The following is a 19,435-nucleotide window of genomic DNA, read 5'->3' as shown; positions in this document are numbered from 1 at the left end:
GAGGGGAGCCCTCAGCCCGGCCTGCGCCCTCTCGCAGTCCAGGAGCCCTTGGGGGATGACTGACTGACGGCTTAGGCCCGCACCCCTGCTCATCCTTAGTGCTGCCGTGGAGGCAGGAGAGGCTCCCATCACCACCGCTGCGCTTGCCAGCTGTGAGCCTGGCTCAGGGCTTCTGGCTGAATGGTGCTCTCCCTGCCCTCATGCAGCCTGCAGTCTTGGGAAGATAAAGACAAACAAGCAGGCAAATACCTGGGGCTTTGTCACAGATCAACAGTGGTGGAGGAAGAGGAGAAAGCAGTGGTGAACAATGGCCACAGTCATGTGGGTGAAGAAATTGTAAAGATTAGCTAAGAGCCCAAGGCTCCAGTGGGCAAAGGCAATATTCCCCAGCCATGAGACATTGACTGACAGTTGTGGAGGATGCCACCATGCCAGGGTTGCCCAGAGCAAATCTCTTCTTAGCTCTTGATAATTAAGGAGGCTTCATTTTATTTCCCTCATAAAATGGAGGTACTACTGATTTAGAGAATCATGCAGCTTAGAGTTTGGGTTTTCATAAGAAAACAATGTTTTTATACTATGACAAAATACTTGACAATAAATGTCAAATTATGTGACTCTGTGTGTTTGCATTTGAGGGAAATTGTGGTTATAAGCAGGCATACAACTCAACACCCCTTGAAGAATGAGGAAGTGACTCTTGCAGTTAAATTGTTTTGGTCTCTGACCACAGAAGCAGAGGCTAGCAACAAATTTGATTTACAAAGTAAATATAATTTCTACAGTTGGCTTCATCCTGTTGTTTTCTTAAAGGAAATATATTTTGGTTTGTACTGTGAAAAACACAGATTAGCATTTTTCAGAACATTAGGAATCAAACACAGGATCATGAAAGCATAGAAAAAAAGGAACTAATTTTATCTTCCAGTCACAGTTGATGCTCAGAATCAAAATGACATGTGACTAATAGTCAGATATTCAAATCAGTGGGGCTCTGCTCCCACATATTTCTTCTCCACATCTGTGTCTTTACAGCAGCAGAAGACAAGACTCCAGCAATAATACATCTGTGTGATGGGGATATGCACGTACAGAGTTTTCTCTCTGCCATCTGATTGAGAACAAATGCCTCTTAATATTTCCTGACTCTGAAAAGTATTGGCATATATTGAACTATACTCAGAATTTTTTTCCAAATAAGCCCTAATCTTAAAAAAATTCTATACTCAAATTAAAACAATTTTAATAAAACTTTTTTTTTTTACCCAGAAGCAATGATATACAAAGAAAGGCACTTAGTAAACTGTGGTCCTGAGCTAGCCACAGTATAAAAATAAATATACACTATTCAGTATTCACACTGCTCGTGACTCTGTCCCTGAGCTTGGAAGAAACCTGAAGGACAACCTACTAAAAATGTGGGTCAGGGTTCCCAAAACAAAGCTATGCTCCAGCATTAAGGCTGCATGTTTACATTTGGTGCTAGGATAGCTTGATCAAAAATGGGAATCAGCATCAATGTCAATGTCCCAGAGTACTTTCTGAGGTCCAAAGTGGAGATGTAAGAGTTAAACAATTTGAATAGAACCCATATGTTTGGAGATGACCATGGGTGGGAGGAGGGGTGGCCTCCATTTACCTTCTCTGTTCAAAGCTCCTGAGAGCATATTTTGGTTCATGGGACCCTCTCCAAACCCTGAAGGCACCAGACTGGACACTGGGTGGGCACTAACCAGAGCAACCCATGAACTATCTCTTATTGGAAACCAGAGTAAACCGATTTTGAGATACAGAGGCTGAACCAGTTAGAAGAGGGGGATGGGAGCAGACGTTGAAAGGAAGCCCTGAGGTACACTAAGGCCCTTGCAAACTGAAGAGGAAACAGAAATTATGAGTAAGCAGCGGAAGTTTGTAAGTGAGCCTGGAGAGGAAAATGGAGCACACTGTAGAGAGATGCTGAGAGACAAACCACGTGCCTCATGATTCTTGGTAACTATGCCATCATTCCCCAACTCAAGTCCACATGTGTCATTGTTATATATGGAAGTAAAAAAGTAAACAAACACTCTTTCTTGGGATTGCTATGGTAAATATCTAGATGTTTCTTGCAAACAAAAAGTCCCTAACCACACACCAATCCAAATCCCTACTTCATCTTGTGTTGACCAAAAACATCAATAGTGAAAAAAAAAAATTCCCATGTCTTTAAGAGCAGAAAAAGCATAGTAACTGACTCATATGAAGCTTCTTACTGAAACGACTATAGAAATTATTCCTGATCTCTTACAGAAATCCTACCTTAGTATTTGAAAATCAAGAAAGGTCCAGAGGATATCAAGTAATTTAGGGAAACCAACATCAAAACAGTGATTGCCCCAATAGTCTCTGTCCTGAGACACTCACTGTTCCATGTAAGATTCAGGATGGGGGGATCTTCAATATGGAGATCACTCAAGGGTCTGTTTTTATTGCTCTTGCTTTTGTTTTTGGCCAGTTCCCCCTGTCCCCTGGAATGAATGTTGAGTTTTCCCCCACCCCCGATCCTGAACTTTCAATCTTTCAAAATTACTGTCCTAGTGAAACAAAACAAAACAAAAAAAGGAAATAAGCAAAATATACAGTGTCTTAGATAAGTTCTGAAGAGTAAACCAAATCAAATGATGGAAATATAAATCTGGGGTCGGGAGCATTGATATTTCAGAAGGGTGACAGGAAGGCACTTGCAATTGAGATTTTTGTGTAAAGAAATAAAGAAGGTAAAGGATCTCTCCTTACTGATATCAGGGAAAATAGCTTTTAAGGCAGAGTAAGCAGCAAGTACAAAAGCCCTGAGGCACAGTGTTGGAGTGCTGGTGTAATAGCGCACAGGAGAGTATGGCTGCAGTGGAGTAAACTAGTGGGTCATAACAAGCTAGCAATAAATATTCCTTTTGGCTACCAGAAATTATTTGGGAGCAGAAACTTAAAGGAAAGATAAATAAGTGTAAAATATTTATAAAGAAGTAGACATGTATTTTTAAACTGATAAGCTTTTGAGTTTTTACCTACCATTTCAGTATGTTGTATATTACTAAGCCTATTCTAAATTTGCCCATCATTTCCTGTTATAGTTGTTTGTCATATTCTATAATTTTTTTAAAACGGCTTATATTGTCATTAACTAATTAATGTGAGGTACTCATTCAAAGGATTTATTTGTTCTCCTATTGTCCCTTTTGAAAAGGAAAAAAAGGTAACCTAGTCCTGACCAAAGCTGCACTTTCTTAAGCTCCAAAAAAAGTTAACTGCCTTTTGTGAATTCATTGTTTCAGTCTATTCACTTAAGTAAATTAATATTTGAGGGTATGTCTGTATCAATAAATACTCTCAGTTTTTGTGTCTGAAAAAAAAAATCTTTATTGTACCCTGATTTTTGAAAATTATTTTCAGTGCTCATAGAATTCTTAAGTTGGCACTTATATTCTTACAGCACAATAATAATGTCATCATTATCATCTAGCATTTATCATTTTGTTTTGTCCTCTGGGTGCTTTTAATAGTTTCTCTTTGTCTTTGATTTTAAGCAATTTTACTAGGATGTGCCCAGATGTGCCTTGGGTTTTATATTCTTGAATCTTTGGCTTCATGACTTGCTTCAGCTTTAGAAAATTCACAGCCAGTATCACTTCAATTATTGTGTATCTCTCCATCCCCCCCCCCCCCCATTCTCTCCCTCTTCTTCTGGGGCTCCAATAACACATATGCGACAACTTCTTACTATTAGTCACATATATCTTGTCCTCTTTTGTATTTTTCATGTTTTTAATTTCATACTTTCTATTCAGCAATTTAGCAGTCCTCTCTTCTGCTCTGTTTAATCTGCTAATGAGATCTTAATATTTGTGTTCATCAACTCTAGAGTTTCCATTGGACTATGTTTTTGTAGGTTCCAATCCTCTGGTAAAATTCTCTATCTTTTTCATCTATTTTCTTAAATCTACTAATCATAATTATTTAAAAGCCTCTGTCTGATAACTTCAATATGGAGATCACTCAAGGGTCTGTTTTTATTGCTTTTGTTTTTGTTTTTGGCCATTTCCCCCTGTTCCCTGGAACGAATGTTGATTTTTTTTTTTTTATTAAATGCCAGTCATTGTGCATGATGAATTAAAAGGCTTCCTAAAGATACCGTCCTATAAAGAGGACTTTTCTGTCTTCCCTAAGACAGAGAAGTTATAGATCACCTTGATCCAATCAGAGATTAAAATTCAAGTGGTCTTTGGCAGGGTCTGAATTTAGCTTTTGTTAAACACTATAAAACTGCCTAAAGTTCTGTTTAACATCTTAGCTTCTACTTTCTCCTTCGCTGCTTATATTTTTACCCTGTGCAGCTTATCAAATACCCATAGGGAAAAAAATTGCAGGTTATCAAATACCTCTAGGGGAAAAAATTGTAGGACATCAGGCCGAGTTCTCTGCAATTCCCTTTCCTCCCAGGTCTTGACCACCGAAACCTTGGCTACCTTAGTTATGCTGAACCCCAACTTTTGCCTCCCCAGTTTTGTGAGCCTTTTCTTTCTGCTTATCCTCTCACCTGTGCCACTTACATACTAGAAAATGGCTTGAGAAGACAACAAATAAAGAATGTCAGGTTTGCCCAGCCGGTGTAGCTCAGTGGTTGAGCGTTGACCTATGAACCAGGAGGTCATGGTTCCATTCCCAGTCAGGGCACATACTTGGGTTTGCAGACTCGATCCAGGCAGCCAATCAATGATTCTCTCTCATCATTGATGTTTCTATCTATCTCTCCCTCTCCTTCCTTTCTGAAATCAATAAAAATATTTTTTTTAAAGAGTAGAGACCCATATATTTAAAAAAAAAAATGTTTACATCAATGCATTGCCTCTGTCGCCAGGATCTTATCCCATTAATCCTACCAGCCTTAGTTGTTCTCTGGTGCCTCCAAAAGCTGGTTGTTGTTTTTAAACTTTAATACATTTTACTATCTTTTTTCATTATTCTTTTCAGAGAAAGGGACTTGATATAATACAAGCTCCTCTGTCATAGCTAGAAGTAGAATATTTTTTCTGTGAAGATTTTTGCATTCTTCTCTATATATTCTTACCACATTTATTTTCTCCCTGTCATTTCTCACTTATTATTTCAGCTGAAAGAGATTTTACTATTATCACTGCATTATATAATTTAGTTTTCCATTTTTTCAATTTATTTAAACCCATACCATTTATACTTTCTGTTTCTTTTCCATCTCTAACCTTAATATGATAATTCAAATTTTCTCTATAAATTTTCTGTGTCCAAAAGAACAGCCATTGTAATTCTCTTGTAAACGGCTTATTTCTAAAGTTAGAAGAAAGGAATTGCGATTTTATAAAAACTGGCCCACATGCATTTTATTCTGATTCATGTCAGTATAAATTCTTTTTCTGCTATCACTTACTTTATTCTCACAAAGAGTTTCAAACTCCCTGGCTGCAATCTGCATCCTTACTTTTTACAGTTTGAATAATATATTCTACTAAAAGAGAATATGAAACTTGGAATGTTGCTGGGATGGTATAAATATTCTAATTGTAAAAAAATTATATTCAAATAGTTGCTTCTTTATTAAACCATTCATAGGAGTAATAATTTCAGCGAGAGGTATAACAAACAAATACTTACATGAAAGCAGATTTTATCCAAAGAATATAAAAATCATGACTTTTACTCATAATTTAGTCTCTTTCATGCCAGTAACAATTTAAAAAAACAAAACTCCTTAGTATTGTTCTAGTTAAAAATATTGTGAAGTTTGAAATCCCATTATGTTTGGAGAAAATCTAATAAATGAATACTAGAGCTGTCTGCCACACAGGTATCTTAGGAAATAAGGTTGTGCCCTGTTGATATCCAAAATGTATATTAAAACAAATGGGTTCCATCATGAACTTTCCCATATCGAACTCCCTAAGTTGTTTCTGAAAGCGCCACTGAGCTCTTTCTCACAGGGCTCAACAACAAATCCTACATGTGGTTGTTCTGCCCCAAACACTCGGTCAAGGCACTCATTTCCTTCCTTTTCTGCTGATACGTGTTCTGAGATCACCATGATACAGGAGCAGCTACCGTCCATAAACAATGGCATTGCTAGCAGCCAACCAACGTAGGAGACAGATCCTTCCCTTAACTCTCCATGATGCAGCTAAGTTTAGGCCACAGTATCTAACAAAACTGTACTATGGTTTCTCTTATGCAAGGTATCCAGTGGAAAGGTGTCCTATCAATGCTGCTGGAGGTGGCTACCCTCACAATGTAGTCTCAACCTGCCTTCAGGGTCCTTGGAGGGTGCTCTGAGTCAGCCTGAACACAGTAAGGGTCAGGTTATTGCAACCCTAGGGATGGTCTGAGTATAACTGTGCCCAAGAGTCCAGATCACTTAAGACAAACTGAGAGAGAGATTTTTACCTTTCTTCAAGTCTAAGGTCTTAAGATTGTCTCCTCTTGCGCAAAGGTGACTGAAGAAGAAATGGCTCCTTCACAGGAAAGTCTGGCCCTCGGTCACAGGAGTGTGATCTTGCATCAGACTCAACCAAAACATAATGGTGCAGTGTTAGTCAACTGGGATTATGTCTTGACTCACATGACATATAGAATGCAAACAGTCCAGTCCAGATGGAGCTGCCACAAACCCAGTTCTGTTCTCTTTGTTTTTTTTCTCCAGCATGAGATCAAGATTCTTTTTGGATGTCCTTCCTTCAGTTTATTCCAGCTCAGTGCATCCCACATAAAAACAAAACTAACCACCATAAACTACTTGAGGAAGAGTATATGCAGCTTCATAAAGTTGTGCAAAAGAAATTTCAGCAACAGACTTTAAATTAATAACGCTAGACACCCCCCAAAATACCACAAAGCAGAGCCTCAAAGGCATGGCCTGGGCTTGAGGACACGGTCCAGTTTGCATCACCAGCTGCATTCTGCAACATTGTCGACCTGCATGCAGATCTGACCACAGACGCTTGATTTATGTTTATTTAACTTAATTATTCATTCACGGGATCCTATGCAAAATTTGGGGGAAAAGCACGGGAAAAAAAAAAAATTTTAGGAAGCAGAAAGTCTTGCTACCTTTTACAATGTTAAAATAAATGTTCCTGCCTAATATAAATACATTGATCCCTTACAGAGTAGGAAATGTACTCATCTTAAAAGGAAAAGACGCAGTCTCAATCATTCCAGCTTCTGCTGATCAAGACTCCAAAAATATCAGGGCCACCTCGTCCACCAGGAGGAAAAGAAATCACCATTTAATGTACATCTACAAAACCCTGTATTTTGTACTTTGTGCTTCAGAAATCTTGTTGCATACAATAGAAACCGACTCTGGCATATTTAAACAGAGAGGAACTTTACAGCTAGCCTAATGAATCCAAGAAAAATGGACAACCAGGTTTGAGAAGTGGAAAGGAATCAAGGAAAGAGTCTTGGCTCAGAAATACTCTGATTACGACTATGCTGCTAAAACCTCTGGCAGTAGTACTGGGACTGCTGGAAACTATCCCCCTCACTGGATACTTACCAACACCCCAGGAAATAACCGTTGTTCCTGCATCACTGCTTTACTCCCCACATGCAAACCTTCAGTTGGGAGTGTGTTTGGACAAGGCTAGGTCACATGCTCCTAGCTGTTGAGCAAGAAATGGAATGTATGCCTCCTTTATCTTAACAGGGATAGGCAGAACCCTGCCCACAACAAGACTGATTCATTGGTGAATGTGGTTTGAAATGGAAAGAATATTCTAATGCTGGGCAGCCAACAAAATGAGGTCAAATTCACTAGGCAAGTATTCACTGCTATTTACTACTTTAGCTTCCTAGATCTATATGCACCACTTGTTCTTTATATTAAAATAAACATTTACCTGGTAAAATAAGTGTTCTTGCCTAATATAAATACATTGATCCCTTACAGAGTAGGAAATGTACTCACCTCAAAAGGAAATGACCCAGACTCAGTAGTTTCTGCATTCAGCTCAAAATCTAAGGTCTCTTGGCAATATTTATTCCTCTTCTAGTGGTAATATAACTCTATCTTTATATAATATAACTATGGACTAAATCGTAAAGTAAACCACCAACATAATTCACACACAAAAGTGGGAGAGACAGAAAAAAATTACTTGAAATATATGGCAAAAACAAAGAAGTAAAAGTCGAGGCTATGGTAGTCATATTTGTAACTTTTCACATGATATTTATGAGATGTGATCTGTATGACTTCCCTGTCCACTACCTACTTCATTTTCCCTTTGCTTTCAGTCAGCATATTGGTCTGGGGTTCTTTCCAATATAGTGAAACAATAGTCTTCATTAATTTTTGCAGCTGGGCAGGTGTTATCACTTGGGTTCCATCCATACTTCCTCCTGTCCCGATTACTTAGTGACAAGCTTACATGCCCCTCCTAGCCAGAATCTGTGACTCAAAACAACTTCTTAATAACTACCAGCACCATGCCCCTGCCTATTTGCCTCTTGGTTCAACAGCAGCTAGAGCTCCAAGTATCCAGGTGTCAGTCTCAACTTTAATTTTCATAGAACCATTGTAGCCTGTGGTAGCATTGCTCATCTGGATTCTAAGATTCTGAGTACAACAGAGCCCAAGGGTCAATGGGTACCCCCACTTTCACTCTTAGTTCTCAGACAAATGTGTTCTGTTTAATCAGGAGCAAGTTTGTCTTAGAACACAAGTCAGGACAAAATCAATTTATAAAAAATATTTTTAAGACTTTTATACAGATAAAATGAAAAATTATTTCTTAGGCCTTACTAATTCCTATATTTTTAAAATTAAAACATTTTTAAATAAATTCAATATTGCCATTAACCCCAGCCAGTGTCGCTCAATTGTTGAACATCCACCTATGAACTAGGAGGTCACAGTTTGATTCCCAGTCAGAGCATATGCCTGGGTTACGGGTTTGATCCCCAGTGTGGGGTGTGCAGGAGGCAACCAATCAGTGATTCTCTCTCATCATTGATGTTTCTATCTCTCTCCCCATCTCCCTTCTTTTCTGAAAGTAATAAAAACATATTTTTTAAAAAGCCACTTGTTCAGATTATCAGAGAATAAAAGAATGCATAATCCATTTTATTTAACCTTCTATGAATAGAGCATGGGTACACCAGGGTGGACATTTTGATATATTCATCATTAAGACAATAAGCTAATAGAAAATATTTTTCAAATATTAGAAGATCCTATAAATCCTATTTAAGCTGAAATTTTTAAATTTCAGTTTTTTAAATATGTTTTTATTGATTTCAGAGAGAGGGAGGGAGAAAAAGAGATAGAAACATTGATGAGAGAGAAACATTAAATGGCTACCTCCTGCATGCCCTCTGCTAAGGATCAAGCCCAAAACACAGGCATATGCCATGACCAGGAATTGAACCAGTGACCACCTGGTGTATGGGATGCTCAACCAACTGAGCCACACAGGCTGGGCTTATTTTAGTTTTTTTTATATTTACCCAATAGCCACTTATTTTTCATAAAAGCCCCGTCATAATACATACTAAGTAAAATTTTCCTAGCAAGAGATTATCACTAAAGCTAATTATAAGGAAACAAATTACTAAATTCTAAAAGTGCTACAAATGTTTGTGGTAATTGTTACATTAATGTCCCCCAATAAATCTCACTTCCTGATAATCCACTCTTGGGTCCATCCCTTCCTGACTCTTGGTGTGGTCATGTGACTTGTTTTGACAAATGGAACATCAGCAAACATGATGTAGAGGCTCGATGCAGACTTATGCATAGGGCTTTCTCCCACTGAAATGCCACCACTTCCATGTGATGTGAAGAAGCTTAAATTGGCCTCCCTGAAGATGAAAGACCACATGGAGGGAGAAACAAAACCACTCAAGTTGTTCTAGCTGAGCCTAGCACCCTGATGATCCATCAGCTGCATGCAACCACATGAGTGAGTCTAGGTGACTCCAGCAGGAGTCTAGTCTACCAACAGAACTATGATAAATAAATTGTCATTTTTTTTAAATCCCAAAGTTTTGGGGTGGTTTCTTATGTCACATTAGACATGTGATATAGTATGCTACATATATATTGTGTTATTAATATTGAATCCTTATTAATATTGTTATTAATATTGCACAAGAATGAATCAAAGGGTAAAAGAATAATAAGATTGTCCTGGAAACCTCTAGGAAGGCAGAAAATTATCCCTTAGAAAAGAATGTTTCATTATTTTATGAGAATACTAGGAGCCCGTTGCACGAAGTTTCGTGCAATAGACTTTTCCTTCACCTGGCTGCCGGCACCAGTTTTCCGCCAGCAGCAGTTTTCCTCTGGCCACCCGCTGATCAGAGCGCCTCCTGCCAGCACGATCGGCCACCCCGAGAAGAACTCTGATCGGGAGGCACTCCGATCGGGCGGGTGGCCAGAGGAAAACTGCTGCTGGCGGAAAACTGGTGCCAGCAGCCACGCAATCGGCCACCCCGAGTTCCGCCGCCAGCGTCTTCCGCAGCGCCGGCCGTTTAAGCCAGCGGGAGGAGCGGGGGTCGGGGACTCGCGAGTCCCCGCCCCCCGCTCCTACCACCAGCCAATCGGCCACCCTGAGTCCCGTCCCCCGCGCCTCCAGCCGGCCCAATCGTGGGAGTAGCGGAGTGATGGTAATTTGCATATTACCATTTTATTAGGTATGATGATTTGAAAGGGCACAATCTTTCCTGAAATAATCATTCAGGAGACTAATCACTAGGATTAGAGACAATAACTACAACTATCCTTTCCCCTCTGTCAAATTAATTATCTAACTCACAAATATTTGTTAAACAATAGTGTTGTGCTATGGGCTATTCCCTCAACCTGTATTATTCAATATTTTTATCAGTGACTTGGATGAAGATGTGGCAGTAAATTTATCAGAAGTATAGATGGCAAAGCTTGAAATTTAAAACATTTAATGGTAGAATCGTTATTGCAAAATGTCTAAATCAGTTGGAATAATGAGTCAAACCTTTCAGTTTAATAGAGATTCAAGTATAAGTCTTATATTCAAAATAGCAACTTAGTTCAAAATACCCAAGTACCTAATTGGAGGCTCATATTTAAAATATATCACATGGAAAAACAACAACATAAAACAAAACACAGAGACTTGAGTTGGCTGCGAGTGAGTCAAGAACATGACAAGGCTGCCAAGAAGATGGCATCTTGGCTACAATGGATGTGCAGTGCCCAGAAGAAGGACAGCAATGGTCCCCTGCTCTCTGCTGTGGTCAGGCTACAATCTGCATATTGGGTTCATTTCTGGACTTCAAGACAATATGTAGGAGAAACAGAGAATGAGAAGAGGAAAACCTGGTAGAGGAAAAGTCTAGAGACGGTGTCATAAAAGGAACAATCGAACAAAGCAGGAATCATTCGATAGAAGAGATATGGTTTCCAAGCATTTAAAAGGTTGTCATAATGAAGTGGTTTGAAATTTATTATCTATCTCTCCTGATAACAAATGCTTAGTTGGGGTCTGAACAGAAAACTGTCTCCATGCCTCAGCCATGCAGCATTCAAGCATAGCTTTTAGCAGGCAGATCTTTGTACAGCACATCTTTTTCACAGAGAATGTCAAAGGCAAGGTCCCTGGAGCATCCTTGAAGTTTGACCTTTCTCATCTGTAAACATGCCCTGGCCTAACATCAAAATGTCAGAAAAATCCTTTCCTCTATTTCTCCTACACTCTGAATTGATGCAGGAGGGAGCCTTCAAAATGGCAGCTCATAGTCCTATAATGAGACAGACTTTGCCTGATCACTTTGGGAAAAGATACTGCCAAGAACCAAATCTTACTCCAGCCTAAGGACCTCACTTATCCTATACAATAAAAGCCTAATATGCAAATCGACCGAATGGCAGGAACCAGAACGACTGGTCACTATGACACGCACTGACCACCAGGGGGCAGACGCGCAATGCAGGAGCTGCCCCCAGCCCGCAGGACCCAGGCCAGCAAGGCGGGTGCCAGTACCCCCCCCCCCCATCACCCCTCTGGTCGCCCCACAGAGGGAGGCAACCAGCGGCGGTGGGGGGCGGGGCCGGCAAGTAGGCAGCACCAGGCTGGCCAAGGTGGGTGCCAGCAGGGGCCCCCCAATCACCCCACAGGTCACCCCACAGATTGGCCCTGATCGCCAGCCAGGCCTAGGGACCCTACCTGTGCACAAATTTCGTGCACCAGGCCTCTAGTTCATTCATAAAATTTTACTGACTCAGACTGACACTTGGCCAGGCACTGTCTTGGGAATATTGAGATAAAAACATACCCTTATTCACAAGGAACTCACTGTCTAGTGGGGATATAGGCAAATAGGTAACTGTAATAAAACTTGATGAAATGCTATAATAATAGCTATTTTCCGAGGTAGATCTTATAGTTTCATATTTGACACTAATATCAATTAACCATTTTTATTCTTTTAAATGTTTCTATATTTAATTCTAAATCTTCTGGGGCTTAAAAGATGCATACTTATTAGGAAAGATAATTCCCTTCCTAATTAATTGAGGCTTTTTTAAATATTAGAGACGATGGAGGACCTGGATCTTCCCAAGACCTAGGATATATGCAAAATTCTTCTTAGGGTGATTATGTTAATAATTCCACAAACCTGATATAAATTATCATCAAGCTCACTTTCCTGGATGTACATTATACACAAGATCTAATTCTTTCATCTACTTATAGAAATCTACATATCCCATCCCAATTAACCCATGTGATGTGTTTGGGGGTTTTGTTTGTTTGTTTTATTTTGTTTTTAATTTAAATTCTTTATTGTTTAAAGTATTACATGAGTCTCCCCCACCCCCGCATTGACCTCTTCCTGGCCACTCATGCCCTCACCCCTCTACTGTTTGTGTCCATTGGTTATGCTCATATGCATGCATATAAATCCTTTGGTTGATCTCTTACCCCGTCACCCCCTGCCTTCCCTCATAGGTTGGACAGTCGGTTCAATGCTTCTGTGTCTCTGGTTCTATTTTTGTTCATCAGTTTATGTGGTTCACTATATTCCACAAATGAGTGAGATCATGTAATATTTATCTTTCTCTGACTGGCTTATTTCACTTAGCATAATGCTCTCCAGTTCCATCCATGCTGTTGCAAATGGTAAGAATTCCTTCTTTTTTACAGCAGCGTAGTATTCCGTTGTGTAGATGTACAACAGTTTTCTAATCCACTCATCTGCTGATGGACACTTAGGCTGTTTCCAAATCTCAGCTACTGTAAATTGTGCTGCTATGAACATAGGGGTTTAGGGCTTTCTTAACTATGTAAATATCTCTTTGACTCTCAAGACTTATAAATTGATTATATCATAAGTAGACAGATGCCTTTTCACTTATTTCAAAATTGAAATTTTTGTTTCATAATCAGTCCACAGATGTCATGAAACTTTGCAAACAACTTTTAATTCAAATACTAAAACTTTAAAAATTCATGAGTTATAATCCACAGCAATTTTCCCAGTGACTTTCTATCATAAAATCTGTAGGCAAATTATTCTTTTATAGAGGATCTCAAATACCAGTATTATTAAATATTGATAAGCTGTCAGACCTAATTTCCTTCCAATATATAATTTAGTACATACACACCACATGCTCAAAAATTTCCAATTCTCACAACACATTAACAAAAATAATTAGGAAAACTAGACTACCACTACCAAAGATCTCGCAGTTCTAATGGAAGAACTAAGAACAGGGAGAGAGCATTTGTGGGTACCATTCTACTTTAAAACGGGTTTAAATGTTAGTCATTTAAAATATCTGTCATGTGGAATGCATGATTATGACTTCAAATTGCTATTTAGTTATACTTCACATTGGAGGATATTAAAACTGCCCTTCTGCAGCTTATGGAAGGTTAAGTTGACACGTAAGACAGTACTCACTTTTAAAAGAACATTTTATTTTTTTTAAAGGCACCCAACTAAATATATTTTACAAAAGGGAAAAATAGAATGAGGGCTGGGGTTATTTCCTTTAAAATGTTCTCCTAGAGCTACCAACAACTTGCCTTTATAAAAGAATTGACACAAATACCTCTGAACTAGCTAGAAGAGACATACAAGGAGCACTGGTGAGACTTGATATAGGACACTAATTGGACTTGACTTCTTTCTCACTTTCTTCATCCGTGGCTGGACTCTCTTCATTTTTTATTTCTCTGGTTTCTGCAGGGGAGTCTTCTATAGTTTCCTAGTTAGCTACCTGGCCTTTTCTCTTTTGTTTGCATTTCCTTTTGTCTGAAGATGTGTCCTGTCCGGCTGCCTTTTGTGGCTTTGTTTCAATATGCACGAGCGGGCTTGACTGACAGCCTGGACATCACCTCTTGAACTCTTGTTTTTGCTCCTTCACTTGAGTTGACCTCCTTTTGTACCTTGTGATAGTGTTCGCCTTTTCCATTTACCTTTAAAGACAGTTGTATGTGGTGCATTTTTTTTCCTTCTCGACATCATTTAAACACGGATACAAATGACTTTTAGATACTTCCTTTGATGTTTGTCTGACTTGTAGTCACATGTTATAGAGTCTTTCCACTGACATTCCCACCTTGTGTCAGAAAATACCTTCTAACTGATATATTTCACATTACCTAATTTCTATATTCTTTATAGGCACAATAAATGAGCCAATAACTACAAATAAATAACAAGGCTTAGCAGTAATAAATTCTAGTCCCTTCATCTTCTTTTCAAATACTTCATGCATTTTTTTTTTGTTCATCTTTAGGGAATCATGGCTTTTTATTTAATTTATTGGGTTGACATTGGTTAATAAAATTATATAGGTTTCAGGTGTACAATTCTATAATATATCATCTTTATATTGTATTGTGATATACCCTAAGTCAAGTCTCCTTCCATTACCATTTATCCCCCCTGTATGCTCTTCTTCCATTCCCCACCCCCCTTTCCCTATGTAATCACTGTCTATGAATTTTGAGGGGGTTTTGTTTGTTTTCTTTCTTTCTTTCTTTCCTTTCTTTTTTTTTTTTTTTTTTTTTTTTTGCTTAATCTCTTCACCTTTTTAAATAGATTAAATGTGTTTCATTTAACTGGAGGACTTATTATAATTTTTAATGTCATAACTTTTGCCAGTGGTAGCTTTTTATTTTTTTATTATATTTTATTTTTTTTAATATATTTTTGTTAATTTTAGAGTGGAAGGGAGAGGGAGAGAGAGACAGAAACATCAATGATGAGAGAGAACTATTGATTGGCTGCCTCCTGCACGCCCACACTGGGGATCGGGCCCACAACCCCAGCATGTGCCCTAACTGGGAATCAAACCGTGACCTCCTGGTTCATAGGTGGATACTCAATCACTGAGCCATGCCAGCTGGACCAGTGGTAGCTTTTTATATGCAGATTCCTATGTCTTTTTGACAGCACTTTATTAATCTTTTAAAGCTTTCTTGCTTTCAGACACAAAATGATCCAAGCTATCATATATATTTCTAGGCCAAGCATAGATTGAATGTTTCTCCAAGAATCCAAGGTTATTTTAGTGAAAAAATAGAGAGAATAAGAACTGGATAATAGGGTGTCACATGACATAACATTATTCTTAGGTTATTTCAGCATCAAAGCTACATAAGTCCTTTTAAAGTTTACATTGATATTCCTAATTCTGTCCTAAAATTGCAATGTTCCTTCTTAATTTGAGGAATTCTATAAGTGCTGCACAAGCAAGAATAATCTCTTGTTTACTTGACACAGAGTTCCAAGATGCCCACCCCAAGATCACTACGAGCAATAAAGTACTGAATGAAGCTCAATATTTTCTATGCCATTGCTCTTGTTTTGAGACAGGATCCCAGAAAAGGATGTGGATTCCAGCTACTTGTTTTCAGGTTCATTCTTCAGCCACATTCTTTTTGGCTATGTCGGTGCTTGTTTGACAGATGGGTTTTTTCACTTGTTTCCATTGGTTTTGAGTCTGAGGTCTTGGTCCCAGCTGCCAGTTCTGCATTCTCAGAAGTGGAAGTTTTGGGTCACTCTTCCTTTCTTGGTACAGATATTCATGCAGTTTTAGAAGAGAAGCCAAGAGCTAGTCAAGTCTCCTCTTAGAGGAAGGAAAGAGTTTCAGTTCATGTCTACTATGTCTTACTATACAAAGAAAAGTACAAATTTATTTACCCAAGTAGGTGTTGGTCAAACTGATTCTTCCCATTCCTCTTTAAATTTTCTATCACACAGTCAATTAAATGTCAGCACTCCTAAATTTTGCTCTTATCTTAAAACTCTTTAAATGTCTCTCCCTTTCCAGACCCACAAGCACTATCTTATAAATACCATTTAACACTTCCTCATTCCCTTAGCAACCTAATGTATCATGAAATGTTTTATTTGCATTTTATAAACCTAAGTGATTCGCCCAGTTAGTACACCTCCAACCCAGCACCAGGCCAGTTTAAGGCATTTCATTTTCTGCAGAAAGATCAAAGAAAGACTTTATATGCAAATAACATACATGCAAATGCAGGCTTGTGAGGTTTAGACTAAAAGTCTCTCCTTTGACCCATGATTCAAAATTCATATATTTTGACTCTATCATCTGACAAATTTTTGTTTCTCAAAAACACATATATCTTGAATTTAATTACAGTGACACCAGTATAGAACTCCAATTTCTCATGGGTCTTTGGACAACTCAGTAGAAATATTATATACATTGAAATAAGGTAATAGCACATTTTCATTTCAGTTTTTATGCAGAAATCTAAACTTGTGTCACTTATCCTTATAGAGAAAAACCAAAATCACATTAAATTTCCAAGTTTCATTATACTACTAGAAGCCCAGTGCATGATTTAATCATGCAGGTGTAAGCTGTCTGTCTGCTGGTCGGCAGCTCCGAAGTCCCTGGGCCCCTAGGGCAAGGCGGGGCGGGGTGTGGTCCTCCTGCGGCCGGAGCCCAGGCCAGGGTCTTGCCTTTGCCTCCCGCCCAGGAAGGCTGGGGCCGCCGCCACGTGCTCCTGCGGCCCAACTGCCGCCAGACTCCTCCCCGGGGAGCCACTCCTCCCCGGGGAGCCGCGCCGCCCGCTCACCGCCCGCTGCCTCCAAACCTCCAAAACGCCGGCTGGGCTCGCTGCCCTAGAGGCCTGACTGTGCCGTAGCACAGCCTTGGCGCAGACGCTGAGCTTGCGTCGCCGCTGGCAACGCGAGCTCAGGGTCCTGCTGGCCCAATCACCACCCCAGCCACCCCGAGTCCCGCCCTCTGTGTCACCCGCTGGCCCAATCATGGGCGTAGCAGAGTGATGGTAATTTAAATATTACCTTTTTATTATGTAAGATATAGATATGGTTACCCTTTGAAATTTAACATGTTTTTAATACAAAATGACTTAATTGTAGAAAAATATTTCAGAAAATCCACCAAATTAATTTGGTTGTTGCTATTGTTCAACGCTTATCTTTCCAGAACTGGGACTTTTGCTATTAGGACAGATTTTAATGGCCACTTTATCCCTCTCAGACTTTTACTTCCTATCTCTTAATTGAAACTGTAGTTTTATTGGTTAAAAGCATATGTGAAAATTTGTATTTGAATAGTTTCCTATCTCTAGCTTCCTATCTTCCTAGCTTCCTATCTCTTCCTTAGTCTTACTTTTTTTCTTATTAACACAAAGTTGAATTTCTCTTTTGAGCTTAAATCCTTTTAAAATATTTTTATTGATTTTAGAGAGGAAGGGAGAGGGAGAGAGATAGAAACATCAATGATGAGAGAGTATCATTGATCGGCTGCCTGCTGTACACACCCTAATGGGGATCGAGCCTGCAACCCAGGCATGTGCCCTTGACCAGACTCAAACCAGCGACCCTTCAGTCCACAGGTTGACACTCTATCCACTGGGCCAAATCAGCTAGGACTGAGCTTAAATCTTTGATATAAAAGTATTAATTTAAAATAGCTTAATTCATATAATATTTAACTCTATACAGACACTCATATTGCCATCCTATTTTTTAGCTAAATATACATCAATCCACTCCAGCAAACTATTCAAATACAAATTTTCACATATGCTTTTAACCAATAAAACTACAGTTTCAATTAAGTGGTTGTTTGTTTGTTTTTTAAATATATTTTCATTGATTTTAGAGAAGGGAGAGGGAGAGAGAGAGAGAAACATCAATGATGAGAGAGAATCACTGATTGCCTTCCTCCTGTACATCCCCTACTGGGGATGGAGCCTGCAACCCAGGCATGTGCCCTTGACTGGAATCAAACCTGGGACCCTTCAGTCCACAGGCTGATGCTCTATCCACTGAGCCAAACCAGCTAGGGCAATTAAGTGTTTTTTTAAAATCATTTGCTTGCTATTGCCTCCCCCGAAAAAAAAAACCCTTATTCTTGAGATTCTAAAATCTCTGATTTTCAGTATGTGAGTAGCCTGCCAAGGGTTCTTTGTTTTGTTTTGCTTTTGTTTGTTTGTTTGTTTGTTTGTTTGTTTGTTTGTTTTAAGGCAGGAGACAACCTCTTTTGTGTTAATGCACACAGAGTTTTTACCATTATACATATGTATTTAAATATGTACTCTGGGGGAAACAAGTCCATCATCCAGTGACTTGAAAGTAAGGTTCAGGCAGGGGAAGCATTGATTTCTGTGAACACACTTCTCCTGGTGAGGGCCCTTTTCCCCATTCAGTGTGGGACGCTGCAGGACAGCACTTCCTTGAGTGCAGACCCAGACCTATTACTTCTAGACTGTATCTCCAATCTGTGGGGATGTAGTGATCATGTCATGGGACTAATTGTATTTCCAGACAATCTATAGAAGACTTCTTGGTATCCCTAGAGAAGGAATATATGGTAGTTTATGGGGACATCTTAGAAAGGTAGATTTGGGGCTAAGAGCAACAGCAGAAGTTGCAGAAGTTTACTTGGGCGCTCATGTCCCCAACAGCCAGGCTATCATTAGTTTTTAATGATAGTTACATTTTCTTGCAACTAAGTCCTTGAAGGTGTCATCTTTTGTACTTGATGGCACTATACAGAAACCTAAGAGGATTTTTCCTGTATTTTTTCCTTCATGTTTTTAATGATTTTGCAACCTGTCTTGGGTATCTTTGAGGAAGGCAATTAGAAAGTTGTCCTTCTCACAGATACCATGATTCCATCTGGCTGTAGTTCTAGGTTGAGTCTAGGACAACCATGTTGCACAAAGCCAAGGGGGCCTCAGCTTTATTTTGTTTGACTGGTGACCCGTGGAGTTAGGCAACAGAGCAGCTCTTCCAAGATCCAACTACAATTTGGGATCCTAAGATTAATTGATCAACAAGATCAATTTGGCACAATTCCAGATGGATACAAAATGGGGCCCATACAAGGGTCAAAAGATGAATAGAAGTGCTGAGGTGCTTC

Source organism: Cnephaeus nilssonii, assembly GCF_951640355.1.
Source record: "Cnephaeus nilssonii genome assembly, chromosome: 9".
NCBI lineage: Eukaryota > Metazoa > Chordata > Mammalia > Chiroptera > Vespertilionidae > Cnephaeus > Cnephaeus nilssonii.
Note: the sequence above shows the minus strand (reverse complement) of the source record.